Source organism: Myxocyprinus asiaticus, chromosome 17 (genome assembly GCF_019703515.2).
Source record: "Myxocyprinus asiaticus isolate MX2 ecotype Aquarium Trade chromosome 17, UBuf_Myxa_2, whole genome shotgun sequence".
In the NCBI taxonomy this organism is placed as follows: domain Eukaryota; kingdom Metazoa; phylum Chordata; class Actinopteri; order Cypriniformes; family Catostomidae; genus Myxocyprinus; species Myxocyprinus asiaticus.
Window position 1 is genome coordinate 30,444,889 of NC_059360.1, and position 25,032 is coordinate 30,469,920.

The following is a 25,032-nucleotide window of genomic DNA, read 5'->3' on the forward strand; positions in this document are numbered from 1 at the left end:
TTTTTATGCTTTCACATATAGCTGATGGTGGAGTAGACGGTTGAGCACTGTCTTGACTTGTTGAATATGTTCATCCCTGGTCTTCGAGTAAACAAGGATATCATCAATGTAAACTATTACACAGCTGTTGAGAAGGTCTCTGAAAATTTAATTGACAAATGACCGGAAAACTGAAGGTGCATTGGCAAGGCCATAGGGCATGACCAAGTACTCATAGTGCCCCCTAGTGGTAATAAATGCAGTCTTCCACTCATCAACCTTCTTTAATACGGACCAAGTCGTAGGCACTTCTGAGATCCAGCTTAATAAAAATCTTGGCTTCTCTTAGTTGTTCTAAGGCAGATGGGACTAATGGCAGGGGATAGCGGTATTTAACGTTGATGGTATTCAGACCCCTGTAGTTTATACATGGCCGGAGTTCACCATCCTTCTTTTCCACAAAGTAAAATTCAGCTGTGGCTGGTGACGTAGAGGGACGGATGAAGCCCGATTCTAGTGCCTCCTCGATGTAATCCTCCATAGCCTGCATTTCAGGGAGGGATAGAGTGTAAGCCTTGCTTCTAGGGGGAGATGAATTGGGTAGCAAGTCTATGGCACAGTCCCAAGGTCTGTGGGGTGGTAATTGGGTGGCTTTGTCTTTGCTAAATACCTGTATGAGTTCAGAATATTCCTTGGGGATGTGAGCGTGGATGTTAGTCTGGGGGCTCTCCACACTCGTGGTCAGGCATGGTACTATTAACTCAGTGGTTAGACAATGCTCTTGAAAGAATGGGGACGAATGCAGCAATTCCCCTTTTCTCCAGGAGATCAATGGGTCATGGAGTGATAGCCATGGGTGTCCTAGTATAATGGGGTGGCGAGGAGATGTGATGACATAGATTGTTAAGGTTTCGACATGGAAAATTCCAAATTGAATCTGGATAGGGATGGTTTTATGGGTTATCTGCCCCGTGCCTATGGGTGCATTATCTAGTGCAGTGATTCGGATGGGAGGATTACATGGTATTGTAGGGATATTGAATTTGGTAACTATCTTATGATCAATGAGGTTCAATGCAGCTCCAGAATCCACTAGTGCTGTAACACATGATTGGTTTTCTTCAATAAAAATGGTCACAGGAAGAGTAAAATTCTGACTGGAAACTGAATCAAATGTGATGCTCACCCTAAGAGAAGATCCAGCTGAGGCTCTGGCTCTTTGTGGGCATGTGTTACAATGATGTCCTGGTTGGCCACAGTAGAAACATAACCCCTCATCTCGTCTGCGCTGGCATTCCTCCTCGGGCACCCTCGCATGCCCGATTTGCATGGGTTCATTCGATTCGGCTGACGAAGTAACAGAAGATGCTTGAGTGCACTGGATCGTGGCTGATTGCGCATAAGATTGTCAATTTTAACGGTCAAGGTAATGTACTCAGACAAAGTTAATGATTCATCCTTGCATGCCAGCTCAGCTTGCAGTGTGGGATTTAAACCTTCTCGGAATACTGATTTGAGAGCAATATCGTTCCAACCGCTCTGCGCTGCTAAAGTACGAAATTGTACTACATAATTGGCTGCACATAATTTCCCCTGGCGTAGATGCAATAACTGCACAGAAATGTCTCTTCCCCCTGCAGGGTATTCAAAAACTTCCTTAATCTGTTGTGAGAAATACGTGAAGGACTAGCGAATTTGTTCATCATTATCCCAAACTGCCGAGGCCTACTCTTATGCTTTTCCGGTAAGCAAACTCATCATTAAATCACATTTAGCTGTCTCTTGATTAAAGGAGTCGGGTTGTTGAGTGAAATATATTGAACATTGCCTCAGAAATCCCTTGCATTTGTCAGCAGATCCATCAAACTTTTCAGGCAGTGCCAGTCTTATCGTGTCGGGTGTGGGGAAGGCATCGACTGGATATAGCGCGTCAAATGTTCATTAGCCGCTCGAAGATTCACAAGTTGTTCTTGAAATCCCTGTAGTACATCACTTTGATAAGCGATCGTGGCTCTGAGCTGTGAAACTTCTGGTGGATCCATGTTAGGCGAAGTATTCTGTAACGAACTGGAAGGAAGTTTATTAAAAGAGACACAAGCAAACAATCCAAAACAACAGGCAGAGAGACATAGTCGTAAAGCAGGCAGATAAATCCAATAAACCAAATAGACAGTCCAACCAGGCAAACAAAACAAAGGGTAAGACAGGGTAAACTGGCAATACTTCGTAACGTGTTCAGTGAAGTGCATGGCTTATAAAGCTACAAACAGGAAGTGCCACTAAAACTCAGGTGACGGTTCCCTCTGGTGGAGGGATGAACTGTTCATGGGCTGAGGTATTACAACCTGTTTCTGATTGCAGTAAGCACTGGGGAGAGCGATAAAAAGTGACCACGCCAGAGACAAAAGGAGAGAGAGCTACCAGGCAGAAGAAGACTGTGTTGAGTTGTGATTGTGATCTGCTGAGTGCTGTGCTGAAAAGCCATTTTTAGTTTGTTTAATTAAAGTTCTACCTTTGAGTTGAAATCCCGTGTTGAGTTGAGTTTCCCGTTTCCTACTTTCCCACCCAACGAACCTCTCACACTGGGCCGAATCCCAAGATATTGGAGGAAATATACCGACATAGAGACCTTGCAGTTGGCAGAAGTCATCAAGTCCCTCGCCAGTATGAACCATGCACAACATCAGGCCCTACTTGAGCTATGCCAGGACCAGGATCGCCGATTCCAGGAGGTGCTCCAAGCTCAAGCAGAGGACTGGCATGTGATCTGGAGCCTACTGCACCAGGAGAAAGCCACGGTCACGACCCCGGACCCAGCAGCCCCCATGCCTCCGGTCGCCCTCATGAAGATGGGAGCAGAAGATGATCCTGAGGCCTTCTTGGATTTGTTCGAGAGGACGGCCGAGATTTGGGACTGGCCGCGTGCTCAGTGGGCAGCCAGACTTATCCCACTGTTGTCCAGGGAAGCTCAGCTCGCAGTGCAACAACTACCGGTGGCAAGTCTCCTGGTGTATGACTATCTGAGGAAGACCATCCTGCAGCAGGTTGGTAGCAGCCCTGAGCAATATGACAACTCTTCCAGTCAATGAAGATGGATGTGCACGGCCGCCCGTTTGCCTTCACTCAACAGCTCCGGGACGCCTGCCGGAAGTCGACGCCAAGGGAGTCATCGATCTTGTGGTACTGGAACAGCTTATCCGTCATCTACAGAAATGAATGGTGGAGTGGGTCCAGTGACACCACCCGGCGTCGCTGGAGGAGGCCGTCCAACTGGAGGAGGCCGTACAATTGGAGGAGGACCATATGTCGGCATATCAGTGGGCGGAAATGCCCTCCCACTCTCTCTCTCTCTCCCCTCCCCCTGTGTCCCCCCCTCCTCTCACTCTGTCCCTTTATTGCAGCCCATCCCAGTTCCCCAAAGGCGTGGAAATGTGCTGCCAAAGCCAGCTCCCCATTCATGGGGGTTTGTCCCGCCGCCGGTGGCCCTAATGCCTCGTCGCTCTCCCCCTCAGGTGTATGTACCCGCCAACACAGGTGCGGGTGTAACACCTGGGCCGGCCTGCTGGAGTTGCAGGGATCCAGGGCACTCCCGGGTTTCGGCACCAGTGTGAGAAGTTCGTTGGGTGGGAAAGGAGGAAATGGGAAACTTGGGATTTCAACTCAAATGTAGAACTTTAATTAAACAAACACTCAGCAGATTACAGTCACAACTCAACACAGTCTTTTTCTGCCTGGTAGCTCCCTCTCCTTTCGTCTCTGGCATGGTCTCTTTTTATTACTCTCCCCAATGCTTACTGCAGTCAGAAACAGGTGTTAGACATTATAGTGCTCAAGTGTGTGCACCCCTACCGCTTTCTCTCTCTCCGGATGAACGCTCGACCACGCCCCCACCATCACAATGATCTTATAATTTACTCACCCTCATTCAGGGGTGTAAAAAGTACTCAGAAGTTATACTTAAGTAAAAGTATGAATACTGAGTGAAAATTTTACTCAATTAAAAGTCCAAGTATCTAGCCAAAAACATACTTGTGTGAAAGTAAAAAAGTATTCACATTAAATTGTTCTAAAGTATGTAGGGCTTTCCTGGTTGTTTAGATCAGTGTTACTATCAGAAATAATTAATAATTATTTCTTTAGTTATTAATTAATATTTAAATTAATTAATTGAATCTAACTCATTAAAACCTCATATGGGGCTCCAGTAAATGTAGTGCGCTACGTTTAGGAGCGGGTTTGGTTATTAGCAATAATTAATAATTATTATTTATTAAAATCAATAGAACATTGATGAGAATCAATGTTAGCTTTTTCTAATCCTATAAATCATCAGTTATCAAAGATAATCGTTAATTGTTAACATCGATGAAACATTAATTAAAATTAACACTAGCTTATTGATCATTCAAATTCAACAATCATCAAAGATAATTATCAATTATCAAAAATCAATAGAATATTAGTAAGGATTAACATTGATGGGGCACCACCCTGGAGTCAGGGACTAATAACCAGATAGTATAACAGTCTCAATATTAGATTGTTTTCTTAGGAAAATCGACATCCAAAGAATATCGATTTTCGGGAAAAAAACAATGAATGAAGCTTGAATCCGAGCACTGACATCCCGTCAGCATGACACAGGTGTATGCAAAACAAACCAAAACACTTCTCTTTGTAATATAACAAAGTTTATTTATGCAGTAATATCAATTAATAATTAATACAATGCAGTCAATAAACTTCCAACTTACAACTACAAACTAAACAGTGATAAGATTAGATATGGAAATCAAAATAATCCTATAACACATGAGGGTGTGTGTGTGAGAGAGTGTGTGTGTGTGTGTGTGTAAGGAGGGACTTGCACAAAATGGTGGACGTGAATCTCGTGGAGAGTATGTCACGCGAGACTTCCGGCCAGGGAATATGACCACGAATGTGGGCGGAGAGAAACCAGTCAATGGTAGCTTAGGGACAAAGCTGATCTTCATCAAGAAGCTATCTACTAACCAAAAATGTGTGCCAAAATGTTTGTGAGGGGTCACGTGTGTGTGTGTGGTTAGTACGAGAGAGAGAGAGAGAGAGAGAGAGAGAGAGAAAATTAAGTGATGGCCCCAAAGCCGATTTCGCAATCGTGGAAGAGAAAGCAGCTGTTAGTTTATCACTCAGAGACGTGGTGGACGGCTCGTAAACAGTCCCGCGTTCTTTGATTCTTTAATGGATAAACTCAGTTTGTCGGTCTCACCCGCGATGGCGAAAATGCACAACAGCCCAATTTGTTTGGACCACAATACAGCAAATCAAATTCGTGATAATTAATACCCTGAGTATTAATAATGAGCGGACATGGCGGTCCGTAAACTGTACACAAAAAAAAAAACCTTGAAGCACAAGAATAACACACTATAATATTCTATCTCTGCCCAGACGTAAACCTCTTACTTGAATCGCATGAGGATGCAGAATGTGTGTTCATCCGTCCTTGAACTCAGACTCGGTTCCTCGAGGCTCGGGTGATGACGGGAGGCCATTTCCTTGCTTTGTTGGCGGTCGGTATGGCTGCTGATTCTCGGCGGGCTGGCGGAGAAATCAGAAACGTCGGCTTGATTGAAGATGGAAGAGAAATCTTTAATCTCTTCACTTCTGCAGGCAAACGGATGAAGATCAGCGGTCTGCTCGGCGGTCTCCTTCGGATCCGTTAGAGTGTTCGGTTGAACACAGAGTAATCTCAACTCGTCCAGCGAGATGGAGATTGTATGGCCACAGTTTCAAGTCGGATGTTACTTCCTTGTGCCACGAGGCTGCACCTGAGAGCAGCGATGAGCTGTGTCTACGCACGGTGAGCAAAGTTGCTGGAAGCAAATCCCGGAAGCATTTCAGAGGTATTTCTATTCCTGATGATGTCATGGTTGAGGTGCGTTCTGTCGTGTGCCTCATCCAATAGGAGTTGAGAGTTCGAACCTTTAGTGAGCAAGGCTTCATGGGATTTGTAGTCTATTTTGGACTCCCTTTGTTTGATTTTGGCGCGGTTTTTATCAGTAAGATTTACGACTTGTTTGTGGGGGCCTGAGTTAGGTTTTACGACTGTGTTAGGCCTGCCTTTGTCTTCTATCTGACTACATGAGGCCCAACAAGTATTAAAAAAGCAAAAAAATTACTTTTTCCTAGCTAGAATGAAATCAAGAGAGGAGATTGTGTGAGAGAGGATGTTGTTAAATTCGATTGGTTTGTTAAGTCAGCTTTTTACTGTCTCTGACAACTGTCATATTTCTCCCGCTGTGGCATTCGCAGCCTGGTCGTAGAATCAAGTAGCAATAAGTACATTTCAGCAAAATTATTTTTATGTGGCCTGTTTTATGTAACACTGCAATTTCCTGGTGGAATGAACACTAGAGGTGCTAAAACAATAATTGCTTGTATCCCTTTTCACTCAAATCACGAGTAAAATGGCAGAATATCAGTTAACACTTTTAAACACTTGCTTTTAGCTCTGTTCCTCACACAGTGCTATCTTATGACAAATAAACACTTTTACTACAGCGCATGACTAATTTTAACATTTGCATAACATAAATAACTACATTTACAAGCTTGTTTAAGTGTGATCAAACTGCACTTTAGCTCAACTGATAGAGTGTTGCATATACAAAGGACCGGAGTACAAGTCCTGAAGAGCACGCGAGTCAAATTGTGAGCTGAAAGTGTCATAGAGGCACCACAAAATGATGTGGTTGCTTCAGAAATAGTTTTTCATGTCACATTTGCTTTTTATGACACTATCGGTTAGGTCTAGATTTAGGATTTGTGGTAGGGAGGTCGGTTTTGTTGATTTAAATCTTGATAGAACATTAACCTTAAAAACCTTGTCTGTACAGGAGAACATTTTACTCCCTTTTAGCACCACATAGAGCACATTTCACTTCAGAACTGCCCTGAGACGTGTAATAAACCACAATTTTATTTTACAAAAACATTGCCACAGTCACACAATGTTCATTCCATGGGAGAAGGCACTCACAAATTGCGACTTCAGAACACCCAGCCCCTTGAGACATAGACAAAGATAATAAAAAAAATAAAAAAATAAAAATAAGCTTTGAAGAAAGTTAGTAATGTTGTTAGTTTTGTGAAATGCTTTCTGAGGTTTGCTACCATAACTTCTTGTTGAGCAGATGGATAAATTCAATAAAATTCAAAATAAAAGGATAAAAATCTAGTTTAAAACACTTTTGTCAAGTTCTTTGAAATATAATCTTTGCGTCCAATTTGGTTTCATATATTTGTGAAAAGCATTTAAAGCATTTTACTACAAAGAAATAAAAATAATTTATAAATAACTTTAAAATATGTTTTTTATTTTAAAATAACTTTAAAAATGCAATTTTGTTCAAAAATAGCAAGAAGTTTTTTCAGGGGTGTACCACATAACCTGAACAAAATGTGCCTTTTGATAATGTCAAAATAATTTTTTTTACTTCACACTCAGTCTTGAGGGTCTCAAGGTGTCCTCTCTGTTTTATGTTTTTTATGGTCAACATAAACAAAATAACAATCTACATGTTGGTTACACCACATGACTGATTTGGTGGACAAAAGCATTTAAAAAAATGAATCATATTATAAAACACAAGTATTTTACTGCTTAAAAGATTATTCTGCACTAGTCATGCCAATATATATTTTTTCAAGAATTTCAGCTTTTAATGAGACTTTGACTATTTTTACTGTCTCTGGACACCACATGATATTTTTTACTTTAAGACCCAGAAAAAATATCAATATGACTTAAAAGTCAGAAATTGAAAATATGTTTTTTATTTAATAGATCTGAAAAAAAAAAAAAAAAAAAGAAAAATTAAAAATTGCGTCATGTCATTGACCCTTATACATGGCCATACTATGCATCTGTTACCCTCTGTTATTGTATTTTATTATACATTTTGTGAATAGAATCCATGTTATGATCATGAAAAATGTTTGCTCTAGATCATTCGCTCACTGTCACACACACATTTGTTTTCTACTCCAATAACCAAACTAGTAACAGAAGTTTGGGCCATTTCAGAGGATGTTTAAACAGTGGTGCAAAAAATTGTCCTATACACAAAAGCGTTTTATGGGCGAAACCCTGAAAAACATACAAATTTAACTGTACACTTGTCATAGCAATATCTTAACTTCTGTTCTCTTCTTTTTAAAGAAAGACAAAATATTTCCTTGAACTGTTCTCTTGGACATTTTTGAAAGTCCGCAAAACTTTTGAAAACTTGCATTACCTTCAGTGGCACAAGTTTCATGTGAACACTAGGAAGAACAAGTCAACCCATCACTGTAGTGTAAAGTGTAAAAGTGTAAAGATCTGATTGGGGGATTTCACCTCTTGAAATCTGTATTTTTTTAAAACAAGGGGGATGGCATCCCCTCGCATCCCCCCTCAACTCGAGCCCTGTTTATATATATATATATATATATATATATATATATATATATATATATATATATATATATATACACACTTCTGGTCAAAAGTTTAGAAACACTTACTCATTCTTTATTATAATTTTTTAAACTATTATTAGAATAATAGTAAAGTCATCAAAACTATGGAATAACATAAATGAAACTATGGGAATTATGTTGTGACAAAACAAAATCCAAAATAAATCAAAACTGTGTTATATTTTAGCATCTTCAAAGTAGTCACCCTTTGCCTAGAATTTGCAGACATGTACTCTTGACATTTTCTCAACCAACTTCTTGAGGTATCACCCTGGGATGCTTTTTAAACAGTATTGAAGGAGTTCCCATCTATGTTGGGCACTTACTGGCACCTTTTCTTTATTATTTGGTCCAAGTCACCAATTTCAAAAACTTTTTTTTTGTTTAGCAATGTGAATGATCATTTTTGACTTCATAACTGTCCAATCTGTAGAAGTAGCAGGAGTTTAGAATAAAGTTTAGGATAAAAACCATCAGTGTTTCTCACTTCGTGCTCATAGTTTTGAATGAATACATCACATTCAGTCGGGCGGTCACATCCGGTCTAGTTGCAAAAATATTTCAACGTATCCGAAGCTCAAATCAGATCTGAAATTCCACCTCTGCAGATGGTAAGAACTCCACACAGCGGCTGTGCGACACTCCATTTGAAATGACTGACCTCTGGTTCGTCATATGTCATTTGTCGGATGCAGTGAAAAGGCAGCTTCAGTCCAGTAAGACGAAAGAAAATGATCTGCAAAAATGTCATGAGTACTTCTCAAGTTTAAATAAAATTGTAAGGAGTAAAAAGTAAAAAAAATTCTTTGGAAATGTAATTAAGTAAAAGTACAAGTATTTTATTTAAATTGCGCTCGAGTAAAGTACAAATCTCTAAAATTAATTTAAAATTAAATATATTATTTAAGTATTTTTACTCAATTACTTTACACCCCTGCCCTCATGCCATCCCAGATGTGTATGACTTTCTTTCTTCTGCAAAACACAAAGGAAGATTTTTAGAAGAATATCTCAGCTCTGTAGGTCCACACAATGCTAATGAATGGTGGCCAGACCTTTCAGCATAAAAGTAATCCAAATGACTCCAGTGATTAAATAAATATCTTAAGAAGTGATATGATTGGTGTTGGTGGGAAACAGATCAATATTTAAGTCCTTTTTTACTATAAATCTCTACTTTCACTTTTAATTTCACATTCTGAAAGTGGAGATTTATATTAAAAAAGGATTGAAATATTGATCTGTTTCTCACCCACACCTATTATATCGCTTCTGAAGACATAGATTCAACCACTGGAGTCGTATGGATTGCTTGTTTGCTGCCTTTATGTGATTTTTGGAGCTCCAAAGTTTTGGTCACCATTCACTTGCATTGAAAGTACCTTAAGAGCTGAAATATGCTTCTAAAAATCTTTGTTTGTGTTCAGCAGAAGAAAGAAAGTCTTACACATCAGGGATGACATGAAAGTGAGTAAATGATGAGAAAATTTTCTGTTTGCACTATCCCATTAAGAATGCCTGTAAAGGTGTTTACATGTAAAATTGTTTACAATTAGGGAGATGGGCAAAAATCTACATTATGCTTAAACCGTTTATGACCTAACCCCAATAAAGAAAAGCTGTTTAAGGCATTTACATGACCACACACATTGCCAGCTTATTAAGCATAATCAGTATTAGATTGTGCATGTAAACTTGCTCTTTGTGAGAACTGAGAGGTTTTTTTTTAGAGAGTAAGAGAGAGTAAGAAAGAGTAAGTGCATTAATAGCTGAGTCAAGTTTTTTACTTATTGTGCAAGTATGTGTATGGTTAGACATTGAGGTGCAATATTGTGGTACTAAGTCTCATTAAATCCACCCATAAACCATTTTTATCCATGTTTTGTAAAAAATTTCTTAGGACAGAGATAGTATCAAATCAAATCAAATCACTTTTATTGTCACACAGCCATATACACAAGTGCAATGGTGTGTGAAATTCTTGGGTGCAGTTCCGATCAACATAGCAGTCGTGACAGTGATGAGACATATACCAATTTACAATAACATCAAATTAACACCACACAATATACAATAATAACATACACATAATTACACACAACACAATATACAAATAATAACATACACTGTACAATATACAATACACACAATATAGATACACATTATTCAATTAAAAAAAAACATATATACAGAATGTACAGTAGGTTGTATTGTACTGTATTGACATTCAGGCTGTCGGTTGATAGTAAGTTGTTAAGAGAGAATATAATATAATAATAATATAATTTATGACAGTCCGGTGTGAGATATAAGAGTAAGAGTAATAAAGTGCAGTCCTGATGTATTTGATCGTGGGAGATCAAGAGTTCAAAAGTCTGATTGCTTGGGGGAAGAAGCTATCATGGAGTCGGCTGGTGCGGGTCCTGATACTGCGATACCGCCTGCCTGATGGTAGCAGTGAGAACAGCCCATGGCTCGGGTGGCTGGAGTCTCTGATGATCCTCCGAGCTTTTTTCACACACCACCTGGTATATATGTCCTGGAGGGAGGGAAGCTCACCTCCGATGATGTGTCTGGCAGTGCGCACCACCCTTTGCAGTGCTTTGCGGTTGTGGGCTGTGCTATTGCCGTACCAGGCGGAAATGCAGCCAGTCAGGATGCTCTCTACAGTGCAGGTGTAGAACCGTGTGAGGATGTGGCGGTTCATTCCAAACTTCCTCAGCCGTCTCAGGAAGAAGAGGTGCTGATGAGCCTTCTTCACAAAGACTTCAGTGTGGATGAACCATGTGAGTTCCTCAGTGATGTGGACACCCAGGTACTTGAAGCTGCTGACTCTCTCCACTGGTGCTCCATTGATGGTGATGGGACTGTGTTCTCTGTCTTTTCTTCTGAAGTCCACCACAAGCTCCTTTGTCTTACTGACATTGAGGGAGAGGTTGTGCTCCTGACACCAGTGTGTCAGAGTGTGCACCTCCTCTCTGTAGGCTGTTTCATCATTGTCAGTGATCAGACCTACCACCGTCGTGTCATCAGCAAACCTAATGATGGCATTGGAGACATGTGTGTACAGGGAATACAGGAGTGGGCTGAGAACACAGCCCTGCGGGGCTCCAGTGTTGAGGGTCAGTGATGAGGAGATGTTGCTGCCTATTCTAACCACCTGACATCTGCTTGACAGGAAGTCCAGGATCCAGCTGCACAATGAGCTGTTTAAGCCCAGAGCCCGGAGTTTCTCATCTAGCTTGGAGGGCACTATGGTGTTGAATGCTGAGCTGTAGTCCACAAACAACATTCTCACATAAGTATTCTTTTTTTCCAGGTGGGAGACAGCAGTGTGTATTGTAGATGCAATGGCATCATCAGTGGAGCGGTTATTGCGGTAAGCAAACTGCAATGGGTCTAGAGAGAGAGGCAGCACAGAGCAGATGTAATCTTTGATTAGTCTCTCAAAGCATTTGCTGATGATGGGGGTCAGAGCAACAGGACGCCAGTCATTTAAGCAAGTTATTTTTGATTGCTTTGGAACAGGCACAATGGTGGATGTTTTAAAGCATGTGGGGACTACAGACAAAGAGAGGGAAAGGTTGAAAATGTCCGTGAAAAGACCAGCCAGCTGGTTCGCGCACGCTCTGATGATGCAGCCCGGAATGCCGTCTGGGCCCGCAGCTTTGCGGATATTCACCCGTCAGAAGGATCGGGTTACATCCGTTACAGAGACGGAGAGTGAACTAACCTCTGTAGCTTCGGCCGCGAGAGCTCTCTCCACGAGAGCGTTGTTATTTCCCTCAAAATGAGCATAAAAGTATTTAGCTCATCCGGGAGAGAGGCAGCAGTGTTCATGGCGGAGTTTTTATTCCCTTTAAAGTCCGTGATGATGTTAATTCCCTGCCACACGCTTCTAGAGTTGGTGGTGTTAAACTGTCCTTCAATCTTGTTCCTGTACTGGCGTTTGGCTGTTCTGATAGTTTTTTGGAGGGCATAACTGGCTTGTTTATGCTCCTCCGTGTTCCCGGAATTAAAAGCAGAGGTCCGCACATTAAGTGCCGCGCGAACGTCGCTATTTATCCAAGGCTTCTGGTTCGGATAGATCCGTGTTGTTCTGGTCGGAACAACGTCCTCTATGCACTTTTTGATGAAACACATTACGCTATCAGTGTAAAGCTCGATGTCGTCATCAGAGGCGGACCGGAACATCTCCCAGTCCGTGTGATCAAAACAATCTTGTACTGTAGTATCCGATTGGTCCAACCAGCACTGGATCGTTCTGAGTGTGGGTGCTTCCTGTTTCAGTTTCTGCCTGTAAGCGGGCAGAAGCAGAATGGAAGAGTGGTCCGATTTGCCAAATTGTAGGGCGGGGGAGGGATTTGTAGCCATCCCGGAAGGAAGAGTAGCAATGGTCCAAAACCCGGTCCCCTTGTGTGTTGAAACTAATGTGCTGGTGGTATTTTGGTGTGACTGATTTGAAACTGGCTTTATTAAAGTCCCCGGTCACAATGAACGTGGCCTCAGGGTGCGCGGTTTCCTGCTTGCTTATACTCCCATACAGTTCCTTGAGTGCCCGGTCTGTGTCGGCTTGTGGGGGGATGTACACAGCAGTGATAATGACCGCTGGTAGCCAGAATGGTCGACACAGATGCATGAGAAATTCCAGATCAGGAGAGCAGAAAGACTTGATAGAATGTACGCTCCTCTGATCACACCAGGATTTGTTGATCATAAAACATACACCACCACCTCTGCTTTTACCTGAGAGGTCTTTCGCTGTGTCCGCTCGGTGCACGGAGAACCCCGCGGGTTCTGGAATCATTTCTCTGCAGACATTTCCGTAAGGCAGATAATGCAGAAGTCCTTCGTCTCTCGTTGGAAAGATATCCGCACTTTCAGCTCTCAGAGCTTGTTATCCAGAGACTGAACATTTGCCAGTAGAATACTGGGTAGCGGGGGTCGATTTGCGCGGCGTCTTACTCTGATGAGAACGCCGGCTCTGTTTCCCCTTTTTCTCCTGCATTTCTGCGGCTGAGCAGCGCAGACAAAGGGCTCCACTTGCGTGTTTGTAAACAGCGGGTCGGCATTGAGGAATTTGAAGTCAGGTTTACGGTGTGAAATTGCTGAACCAATGTCCAAAAGTGTTTGTCTGTCGTAGACAATAAGGCAGACAATATCCAAGACAAAAAACATAAGAATTGTAAACAAAACACTACCATGTTGTTTCGGAGCTCGCAACGCAACAAACATACTCGGCGCCATCTTGAACATCATCTATCTAGAATACGTCTTCAGCTGGCTTCAAAAACAAATCTCAATCTACTCATATAAGCATTTAAGACAGCAGCGGAGGGTCTGAGAGATTGATGCCTGGGTTACATCTGTAATCTTCCACTTACCGTGTGGGACATATATGTCTCAGCAGATCCACCACACAGAATACAGAGCAGGATAGATTAAATTACAGTAGCTGTGCTGAGGAAAAACAGCTGTCTGGCTCGCACAGCCCAAATCTGGTTAAATACCATTAGATGGCACAACTGGAAAGGTCACGATAACATCAGAGAACGTCTCCCTTAGTGTCTCAGAGAGAACCCTAACTGACAGGCTAGACAGTAAAAAATATTTTTCTTCTGAACTTATTCTTTCAAGATTTATTTACATTATTTACTCGCTGATACACAAGCAAAAGAGGTCAGAGTTTGAAAAAGTAATTGTTAAAATCTGTTCTTTTCAAAATGACAGAATAACTGTGTTTGGGTCCCATAAATCTATAAAAGTGTAATTTGCAGCCGGTCAGGAAGTGCAGTGCTTCACATCGCTAAGAGCACAGGCTGTGATCCTAGTGGTAACAGGCTTTAGCAGGCCATTCCTAACAACACAACTGACAATCCCTTGGTGTATGATCTACATGTGGGTGGCCTTAAGCAATCATCCTTTTCCATGGCAATGGAGTACCGGTGAGCAAAAATCTAAATCAAATTTAAAGGAAATAGAGAGAGCTTGAAGCCAGTGAAAGAAAGGCATGGTTGACTTCACATGCACATGGCGCTGACATCCCAGACTGCTGTAGGAACTCTGCCACTGTGAGTACAAACTAGCAGACATTTGTATTTACTCATCTGTAACTTCAACTCGTCATAGGATTTTAGAAATGGGTAAACTTCTATGTATTTGTTAACCAGTGTTTTATTGCCATGGTTCTTAACCAAGGGGCCAGGGCCCATTAGGGGGCCTCAACAAACTTCCAAGGGGCCCCAAGATGAATTAAAATTATTAATAATACATTAATAAGCTATTCTAATAGTCTAACTAGCTTGAATATTGTCTTGGACAATAGGAGGGGCCTTAGAGTCAAAAAGGTTACTTTTGAGACCTAGCTTAGCACTCTCAATTACCTGTCCTAATTTAGCATAGCCAGATTTATGACAATCAACATAAAGCCTGGTCCACATTGCAGCTTATTCTGGCTCAGAATTGCCCATTTAGACAGGTCGGTCTGTCTGACCAACATGTAAAATTTGTGCTGTTTTTAAGTGCTGTTTTAAGGCAGGTTTATCTGAAATGGTTGATTCAAAATCTTCAAAGACTTAAAGCCACTAACCTGGAAAATCCAGCAATTAATTCTTCCTCAAAAATGCTCATTGTACCCAGTACCTTGTAAATACAACTTAATTTCCAGGTGGACTGCTGCACCCAGAAATATTAAAATTGTGTAAAGCCGGCCAATATTGGAACTGCCGATTTCAGCCCATTCTTGCATTTTTTGCAACTGACATGACAATAAGAAAAAGTGTTGTTGGGGTTAAAATCTGCACTTAAAAATATAAAAATGTCACCAAAATACAGGGGCAGAGTAGCTGCATTATATATGGCCTATACTTTCAGTGACATTTTCTAGAGGTGACTTTTCTTCTGCTCAGATATGCTTGGCACTTTTAAGATTTCACTGCTCCTGGATTCTCTTCAGAGATATTTCATTATTATTTTGAAAATGCTGCTGGGAAAAAGTGCTTTATGTGAAATGTATGAAAACTCTCTAACTCTTCAGATTCAGGAATTGCAAGAATGCAGCCTACTGTAAGACTGGAGGGAAGATATCAAGAGAAATCTCCCTGGAGATGAACAATGCACTATGCAATTTAAAGCTGGTAAAGAACAATAAACATCTTAAATAGATTAATAAAAGTCAAGGTTTTTCCTGTAAAAGCTGTAAAACCAGTCCCTAAGACAACACTCAGCCTTCATAGGCTTCAGTTTATGGTCAGACAGATCCCAGATCTTGGTTGTAGTCCTCAGTCAGTGTTTGGCAGACTTCCTGTCTGTCTCCCCACTAATCAATGTAAATTGATTTTTTTAATTAAAAATCTATGCTGCCCAATTCAGTGTGAGCCGATGTATCTGCCCACAGAGGGACTGTGCATTAGTGTGTAATGCTATTACAGATAGCTGTGGGGCAGGAACAGACTGTCGGGGCCTGCACAGATATGATGAGAAAAGAGAGTGAGGACAGGACAGGACACACAACAGACCTCTCTCCGCCTCCTTATTACTGTCTGCATGGTGACTAACGAGAAAGCCAGATTTGATCATAAGTGGAAACTCATTGTTCTATGTCAAGATACTAAAGTCAGTTACTGCCCAGTGTCCACTAAGGAATTTTGGACATTTGACAGCCAATTTGCTTTATTCTGTAAATATACATGTTTACAATAAATCTTAAGTTGCACTGTATTAATATTTGATCATACTTAAAGGTGCACACAGTAATCTTTTGTTTATGTTGCTTTGGCTGATATGGCAGTTGTCTTTTATACAGACACCTATGGACGTATCACGCAAACCAATAGTTTTATTGATGTTTTTAAGTGAGCAGAAGTCTTAGGGTGCGTCTAAATTAGTTCCCTAGTTCAGTAGTCAGGGCACTGATCAACGAGTCAAAAGACGACATTTACAGGGAGTAAACGTCGTCATGTCTTCTGAAGTCTCTCAAGTCGTTAGAAGATGAGCACAAGTGTAAATATATGATTTTCATATTTTCTCTTTAAAGGAGATTTTGTTAGTAATGTCTTTCATCCAAAATGACTTTATTGAATGTAATTTATCTTTCATAAAAATACTGTACTTTTGAATAGCTTCAATGAAAATGAATGATAGTGTCATTTATACAGCGATGGTGCTGATTAATACCAGCTTCGCTTGCATGCTCGATTGTGTCACAGGATATTGAGTCAAAAGTGTCCCAATGTTCAGTCGGTGAACACCATTGCCAGCGCCCGAATTTGTGTTCAAGATATACTAATTCACAACACAGGAAGCTAGGGAGCTGATTGTGATGCAGCCTTAGTAACAGAGAGGTTACAAAAATAAATAATATTTGGCTGGTCATGTGATCTCAACTGGGCGGGCCCCATGAGGCGACCCACACAATGTGAAAAAGGCCTACAGTAAAATAGCTTTTATTAAGCTACTGATATGACTGGATTCTTCATCTTGAGTGTACTTGATTTTAAAAAAAAAATTCTAAAGTTAAAAAATGTCTTAAGGGGTAAGTAAAACTTTTTTAATGATAAAATATGTTTTTACTAAGAGCACCTTTAAGGTTCTGTAAGTGTTTTGAGCCATTTTTGCTAACTTATGCCATTTTACTACTCTTAATAACCCAACCCTTCAAAGACATGTCAGCAAACCCGATCTCAGCAAATCCACACGCAAAATTATTTGCTGGCAAAGAGCATTTCTGATTGGCCTTTTTTTATGATTTGCACAACAACAACAACAAAAAAAAGATGATGGGATTTTTCAGAACACCCATTTTAGTGATATCTGTTTGGTAGACGAACATAAAAACTAAATGCTTATAGCACCTTCAACAGTTAAAAGTAGTTTGATAACATTTAATATCTGCAATGCATGTTTCTTAGAAACTAGAAAAATCCATATAGGGAAGAAGATGGTGTCAAGTCTTGAGTGCCAACTTGTTTTCCTGCCAATAAATTCAATAAATGGCCCTGTGGTTCACACGCACAGAGTGTGAACCAGCTCTGGAGCAGGGTCAGGATAAAAACCTTGTTTACAGTGTAGACACTCATCTCCCTTGGCAACACAGCGGGCAAGAATTCTGCCATCACAACAAAAAAGTGAAGCAAGGAGACACTTAAAGAGCTTGGAAATAAAAAAAGGATGATGGAAAAAAAGAAAAAGAAAAGAAATAACAACCATACCAAGAAGAGGTAAGAATTTTCTACAGCTTTAATAGAGATCACACACACACTTGCTATTGGACAGCCCCCCCTTTTGAGCAAATTATTCTACTTTCCTCTCAATATTCTAAAACCACTCATGCAGAAGCCTCTATGAAATCTAGTTGGACTCATTGAAGTGAATAAACATTTTTCATACAGACATTAGCTGATACTTCTCTCTCTTGTAATGTCTTTGATCACTGCCATGTTGCTAAGGAAAAAGATTTCCATCTGAGCACAGTAAATCACTGCAGTGAGGACTGGTAACATGTTCATTTGAATATTTAATTTACTGTTCTCATGTCTATGAGATTTAATAAATTTCTTTTTGATTGCTTTCATCAGACAGAGCTCAATGCTAGAACAAATGCAATACTTAAAGGGATAGTTCACCCCAAAAGGAAAATTCTATTATGGTTTATTCACCCTCGTGTCTTTCGAAATTTGTATGACATACATTTTTCATGGAACACAAAATAAGTTATTTTTAGCACAATGTCCAAGCTGCTTTTTTTCATACAATGAAAGTGTATGGTGATTACTAGGGATGTCGTAAAATATCAGTAAATCGATTATTGATCGGCAGGTTATTTTATCTATATATATTTTTGAGGCATCAATACATATTAAAATTAGCTGACATTTAAATTAGAAGCCTAATTTGTGTGCTTTCCAATTCACTCAATTGGCCTTCTGTTTAATAGTGTGGCGTATTAATCATGAGAGACCACAAGAGGGGTATCTAACATTACGGAAGCCAGGTCGCAGGTAGGCATGGCACCTGTATCACACACAGAGGACAAGCTGATGCGACGCATGGCAGTCCAAAGTTCAGAAGGTTTTTGTACTTCATGAATGAGTGACGTTGATGAGTTTGCAGGTTAGTGTATGAAACTGGTTTAACTGCGAAAACTGAACGATTAGAAATGGTGACGTTTATCATGCAATTTCTCTGTATGTAGCCTTGAATAGGTCTTTCATTCTGTTGACAAGCTGTCAAACCACAAAACAACATATTGTAACTGAAAATACATTGTGTAGGCTATGAAAAACATACATATAAACAATATATCATCCAGTGATGGCTAGTGAAAATAATTGTTACGAATTTTTGAATGCACCATGTCATCTGCCAGACATGTCCAGGGCGCGACCCCCTTTAATTTACTCTGCCACTCACACTTTACCAAAGTTGTGGGAAGAAAAATGCTTGAAAAGATTAGAAACTACTGTGCAACGAGCAGCCTGATTTATATCTGAAAAAAATCTTGATATACATTGATAATCATCCTGAAAATCTTCCGATTATCGATGTGTGCAAAAGGCATTGATCCAAAGCCTTATGACTAGATCTTCAGTGACTAAAATGTCAAAAAAATTAAAAAAATAAAAATACTTTTCAAACTGTTCCTCAAACAAAGCCAATATTTGGCTTCAGAAGTAATTTTTTTGGAGCCTGACAGCACCTAGTCTCCATTCAATGATTTGTATGGAAGAGAGCGGCTCAGACAATGTGCTTTTGTGTTCTGCAGAGGAAAGAAAGTCATTCAAGTTTGAATGACATAAGGGTGAAAAAATTATGACAGAATCAGAATCCTTTTAATACAAGTATGATAGAACCACATAGATTCAATATGATTGCACTTCTAATGTGACTGTAGTGCTAATAGGTCAAAATTAAGAAGAATAAGGTTATATTAATAAGAATAGTCTGGGATGCAGGTTAGTGTTGAATCTTGTAAAGTTTTCTTTAGTCTGGGATGAAATGCAATCAGAGACTTCTGTTCTAATTTGACTGCGGTGTGCAATTTGATGTGCAAGACAAACATTTAGCAGCTAAATAAAGTCAACGCCTTTGTATAATTTACTGTTAAAGGGAGAGTTCACCCAAAAATCACACAAGGGAGAATGTTAGCCTCTCAGTCACTATTCATTTTCATTGCATCTTTTTTTTTCTATACAATGAAATTAATTGGTGACCAATGCTAACATTCTACTTAACATTTATTTATGTGTTCCACGAAAGAAAGAAAATTATATTGGTTTAGAACAAAATGAGGGTAAGTAAATGATGACAGAATTTGCTTTTTTAGGTGAACTATCCCTTTAAATTTACTGGCTGAGCATTTAAATATTCCACCTAGATTTTATGCTGTTTTCATCCAAAATATTTTGACTACATAATAAGGCTGTTTTTCTTTGTTGCATAACTGGATAAACTAATTTAACTGCCAACATTACAAATGGCACACAGAAAATGGCTACAACTTAAGTACGGTTTAGTAATACTCTGACTAATGTAAAAAAAAACAATTCCTGCTGAAGTCACATTTCCTCATTCTCAGAATTGTCTCTTTGTGGTCCTGTCAGACTGCAGCGTACAAAGATGCACTACTCTCTCAACCTGTGTATTTTCTGTGTTTATGCAGTTATAGATTTCTTCCAGCTGTTTATCTCTGACCCACGTAGCCTGTCACCAGCCTCCCAAACCTCTCTACTGCCACTTGGATAAAGTGCAGGTTTTGATGAGTGTTTGTACTCTGAGAGAGATTGTGGCCTCTGGGTTCTCACTTTCTACAATTACTGAAAGATCAGCTTAGACGAGCATGAATTCCATGCTAGTCATAGCTGAGTAGTGCTAGTCTGGTGCTGGTCTAGCTGGTGGAGCAACCTAACCACATTGCTCACCAGAAAAGTCATTCTACAACCCACTGTTATGGATTTGTGCAGAGTACATCCAATTCTCACCCAACAAACAAAGGTCACAGCAGAATCTGTCCCGTTGTCAGGTCAGCTGACATTTCTTTAATCATTCAGTAGTCTACTTTCGATTATCACATGTCCACTGTTCCTTATCTGACTAGAGTGGAACCATTTTTCACAATTTGTATTCCTTTAAATAACATAATAATATATATAAAGTTAAACTCTATTCATTTTCCAAATGAAAGCTTGTTCAGGTCCAAGATGTGCAATTTTATCTGAGCAGGGTATGGAATGTTTCTCTTCTGGCACATCCGTTTTATTGCTGCATCTAATCTCAACTAATAAATGTGTGTTTGTGTAGATTATGGTGAACATGTTAGTATCCATCTGTTTTAAAAATAGTTTACTATTGGTGTAGCCAAGCATATCAAAATCATCATCATCTCCTCTTTCATACTGACTCACCAAAAATCCAGCACTGATTTACATTTGAAAGAACATGCAAAATACAAAATTAATAATTGTGACCTTCGGATCAGACCAAAGGAAAGCAAAGAATAACATTAAATAAAGAGCATTAGAGAACTGGTCAAATTCTTACACTTGAGAATGAAAAAGACAGAAAGAAAGAGATAGAGGAAAGAAAAGGAGGAAGGAAGGAAGGAAGGAGAGGAAGGGATGGAGGAGAAAAGGTGGAATGAAGGAAAGAAGGAAGGTATGGATGAGAAAGGAGGAAGGAAGGGAGAAATGAAGGAAGGGATGATGGAAATAAAGGAGACAGAAAGGAAGAAAAGGGTAAAGGAAAGAAAGTAAGAATGAAGGAAGCATTGGAGGAGATAAAGAAAGAAAGAATGAAAAAGAAAGAAAGAAAGGAAAGAAGGAAGGAAGGAAAGAAGGGATGATGGAGGGAAGAAAAAGCAAAGAAGGAAGGGATGAAGGAGAGAAATGTGGAAGGAAGGGTGGAAGGAAAAAATGGAGGAGAAAAATGTGGAAGGAAAGAAGGGATGGATGAGAGAAATATGGAAGGAATAAGGGAAGGAAGGGATGGAGGAAATAGAGGAGAAAGAAAGAAAGAAAGAAAGTAGGAAGGGAGGGAAGAAAAAATGAAAGGAAAGGATGAAAGAAAGGAGGAAGGAAAGAATGAAGGAAGGAAGGAAGGAAGGGATGGATGGATGAGAGAAAGGAGGAAGGGAGGAAAGAAAGAAAGAAGTGATGGAGGAAATAAAGTAGGAAGAAGGGAAGAAACTTGAAAGAAAGAAAGAAAGAAAGAAAGAAAGAAAGAAAGAATCAATCAGTGGGAAAGAGGAGGAAGAAAGTAAAAATTAAAGCAGATTAGCAGTACTTCTGCTCAATAAGTTTGTGAATCAGTCATGTCAGCAGAGCAGCAGAGAGATGAAGCAGAGAAATGTAGCCTTGTTTCTGTTGAAGCACAGCCAGCTGTGATGATGCAAGCAGAGAGGAATCACAACAAAATGACCACAAGCAGCTCAGCATCATGATGAATTTAATCATTAAAACAGATCAGCGCGTGTGCTTCCAGAACTCTCCATCGTGCCATTAGAGCACACAAACACACAGTCTGGGTTAAGTGTTAACTACCTGGAACACACACAAACACAGAGAGATCTGGCGAGTTAGCAGAAGCTTTGCAGAGGAGATGAGGAAGACACTCACCTTCGGTCTCACCACACAATGTGCACTGTGACTCTACAGAACCAGAAAAACAAGAGAGAGAGGACTTTGAAGAAATTTTCACATACCCAACATTTTTTAAACACCAACATCAAAACATTAAAAGCTTAATTTTCATGATACTTTCAAACTACTTTGGTTGAACATTTTTACTTAATTATTTCCAAACCTGCCACTTCACTTCATAATCAGTCTGTATGTGGCCTGAAAAAAAAATTACAACTAATTTTGGTTCCAACTACACTCTACTTTATAAACACCTTTAAAAACACATGCTGTACTGTGTATACAGTACTGTACACTCACTCACACACACACACACACACACACACACACACACACTTTACAGCCGAAATGCAAACCAACATACAAATGTATTATAGCGAGACTGATTAACAATATGATGCAAAAATAAAGATTCTTTCTACCAGTGTTTCCTACAGATTTCTATTTTGCAGTGAAAGAATACACTGATTTGCAATTTTAGAAATTCTATGATTAGGTGAGTTTCAATTGTTTTTCTATGTAAAAATGTGGTAGACAGACATCTTTGGCCTTCACTGGGAACAGCACACAGACATGGTCGGGTCTAAATGGTACACACCATTTAGTCACTTCATTAGATAACTAAAGACCTTGAGCTTAGCTTCTAAAACTAGAGTCAATAATACTGTACATAACCGCTGGTCATCCTGAAAGACCTGGAGATGTGAAGAAATATGTATTTTTCTCACAATGAAAACAGCACAGAATCCAGTGAAACTGTTCTTCCATAAGAGCCCTCATCCTATTCCCTAAGTGTATACACTGGTGGCCAAAAGTTTGGAATAATGTACAGATTTTGCTGTTTTGGAAGGAAATTGGTACTTTAATTCAACAAAGTGGCATTCAACTGATCACAAAGTATAGTCAGGACAACACTGATGTAAAAAAAAAAGCACCATCACTATTTGAACTAGTCATTTTTGATCAAATCTAGACAGGCCCCATTTCCAGCAGCCATCACTCCAACACCTTACCCTTGAGTAATCATGTAAATTGCTAAATTGGTACTAGAAAATCACTTGCCATTATATCAAACACAGTTGAAAGCTATTTGGTTTGTTAAATGAAGCTTAACATTGTCTTTGTGTTTGTTTTTAGTTGCCAAGGTATGCGATAGACTGGCATGTCTTAAGGTCAATATTAGGTCAAAAATGGTAAAAAAAAAACAAAAAAACAAAAAAACAAAAAACAGCTTTCTCTTAGAAACTCATCAGACAGTCATTGTGGAGGAATGAAGGCTATACAATGCTTGAAACTGCTGAAGAAAAAACTGAAGATTTCATACAAAGGTGTACACTACAGTCTTCAAAGACAAAGGACTACTGGCTCTAACCAGGACAGAAAGAGATGTGGAAGGCCCAGATAAAACTAAACAAGAGGATAAGTACATCAGAGTCTCTAGTTTGAGAAATAGACGCCTCACATGTCCTCAGCTGACAGCTTCATTAAACTGTAATTGCTCAACACCAGTTTCATGTACAACAGTAAAAAGAAGACTCAGGGTTGCAGGCCTTATGGGAAGAATTGCAAAGAAAAAGCCACTTTTGAAACAGAAAAACAAAAAGAAAAGGTTAGATTGGGCAAAGAAACACAGACATTGGACAACAGATAATTGGAAAAGAGTGTTATGGATCTTATCACCATTGAGCTTTTGTGGGATCAGCTAGACCATAAGGTGCGTGAGAAGTGACCGACAAGACAGCCACATCTATGGCAAATGCTACAGGAAGCGTGGGGTGAAATGTCACCTGAGTATCTGGACAAACTGACAGCTAGAATGCCAAGGATCTGCAAAGCTGTCATTGCTGCACATGGAGGACTTTTTGATGAGAACACTTTGAAGTAGTTTAAGAAGTTCTGAATATTTTTTTTCAAATTGTAATAGTAATTTTTCACATTATTAATGTCCTGACTATACATTGTGATCAGCTGAATGCCACTTTGGTGAATAAAAGTACCAATTTCTTTCCATAAGGGTAAAATCTGTACATTATTCCAAACTTTTGGCCACAATTTTATTGCCATTTTTAGGCTTTAAATTCCCTCTCCAACATAAGTAGGACCAACACAACCTTTAAAATGTTTACCTTGAGGTCTGACAGCTAAACTTACTCAGATTTTTTCCTGTTAAAATTTATACTGTAACTTTTTTCATCCCAGTCTTATTAAGTAAAAAAATCCTCAGACTGAAGGAATGACCAGTTTCCAAAATCAGGCTAACTGAGCTGTGGCATCAGATGATGTAACACAGGGCCGTAACAACCAGAGACAGTGAGGAGGATCTTTTTCAGATTCTCCAAAAGGAGAAGTGCTAACTCCTACTTAACCTGAGCATGAAAAAAGTGTTGCAGCTCATTCCACAATGAAGCATTCCATAATTAACACCAGTATTTGCATATTAGCCTTGTGCGCTCACACTTTCTGCTTTAGTTGTGTAGTGTTAACAGTGGGAGTGTCAGAGGTGATAATTAACTTTTCTGTGCTGGTCTTCTTTCACAGGCACACAGAGGCTTTTCTTCAGTTCTGCGATGAGATGGATGTTAATGCTCGATTATGTCATATTGGAAAAGATTCTAAGGACTTTGTATTTTGTTAACTGTTCTTTAATGATGAGGTCATGAGAAACAAATTGGTCGATCGTGTGTGCCCTTGCCATGTACAGTACACATTTTCCCCAATAGCTACATTAACACAACTACAGGTGCATCTCAATAAATTAGAATGTCGTGGAAAAGTTCATTTATTTCAGTAATTCAACTCAAATTGTGAAACTCGTGTATTTAATAAATTCAATGCACACAGACTGAAGTAGTTTAAGTCTTTGGTTCTTTTAATTGTGATGATTTTGGCTCAAATTTAACAAAAACCCACCAATTCA

The 25,032-nt window shown here is 39.7% G+C and overlaps 1 protein-coding gene across 1 annotated transcript in view; it reads right to left on the reverse strand.

The window, feature by feature from the left end:
• LOC127455526 (disks large-associated protein 2-like) overlaps positions 1–25,032 on the reverse strand; it is a 224,672-nt gene that overhangs the window by 137,810 nt on the left and 61,830 nt on the right. The window contains exon 2 of the mRNA XM_051723500.1: positions 22,092–22,124. The gene's annotated coding sequence lies outside the window, so the exon portion shown is untranslated. The remainder of the gene's footprint in view (positions 1–22,091; positions 22,125–25,032) is intronic.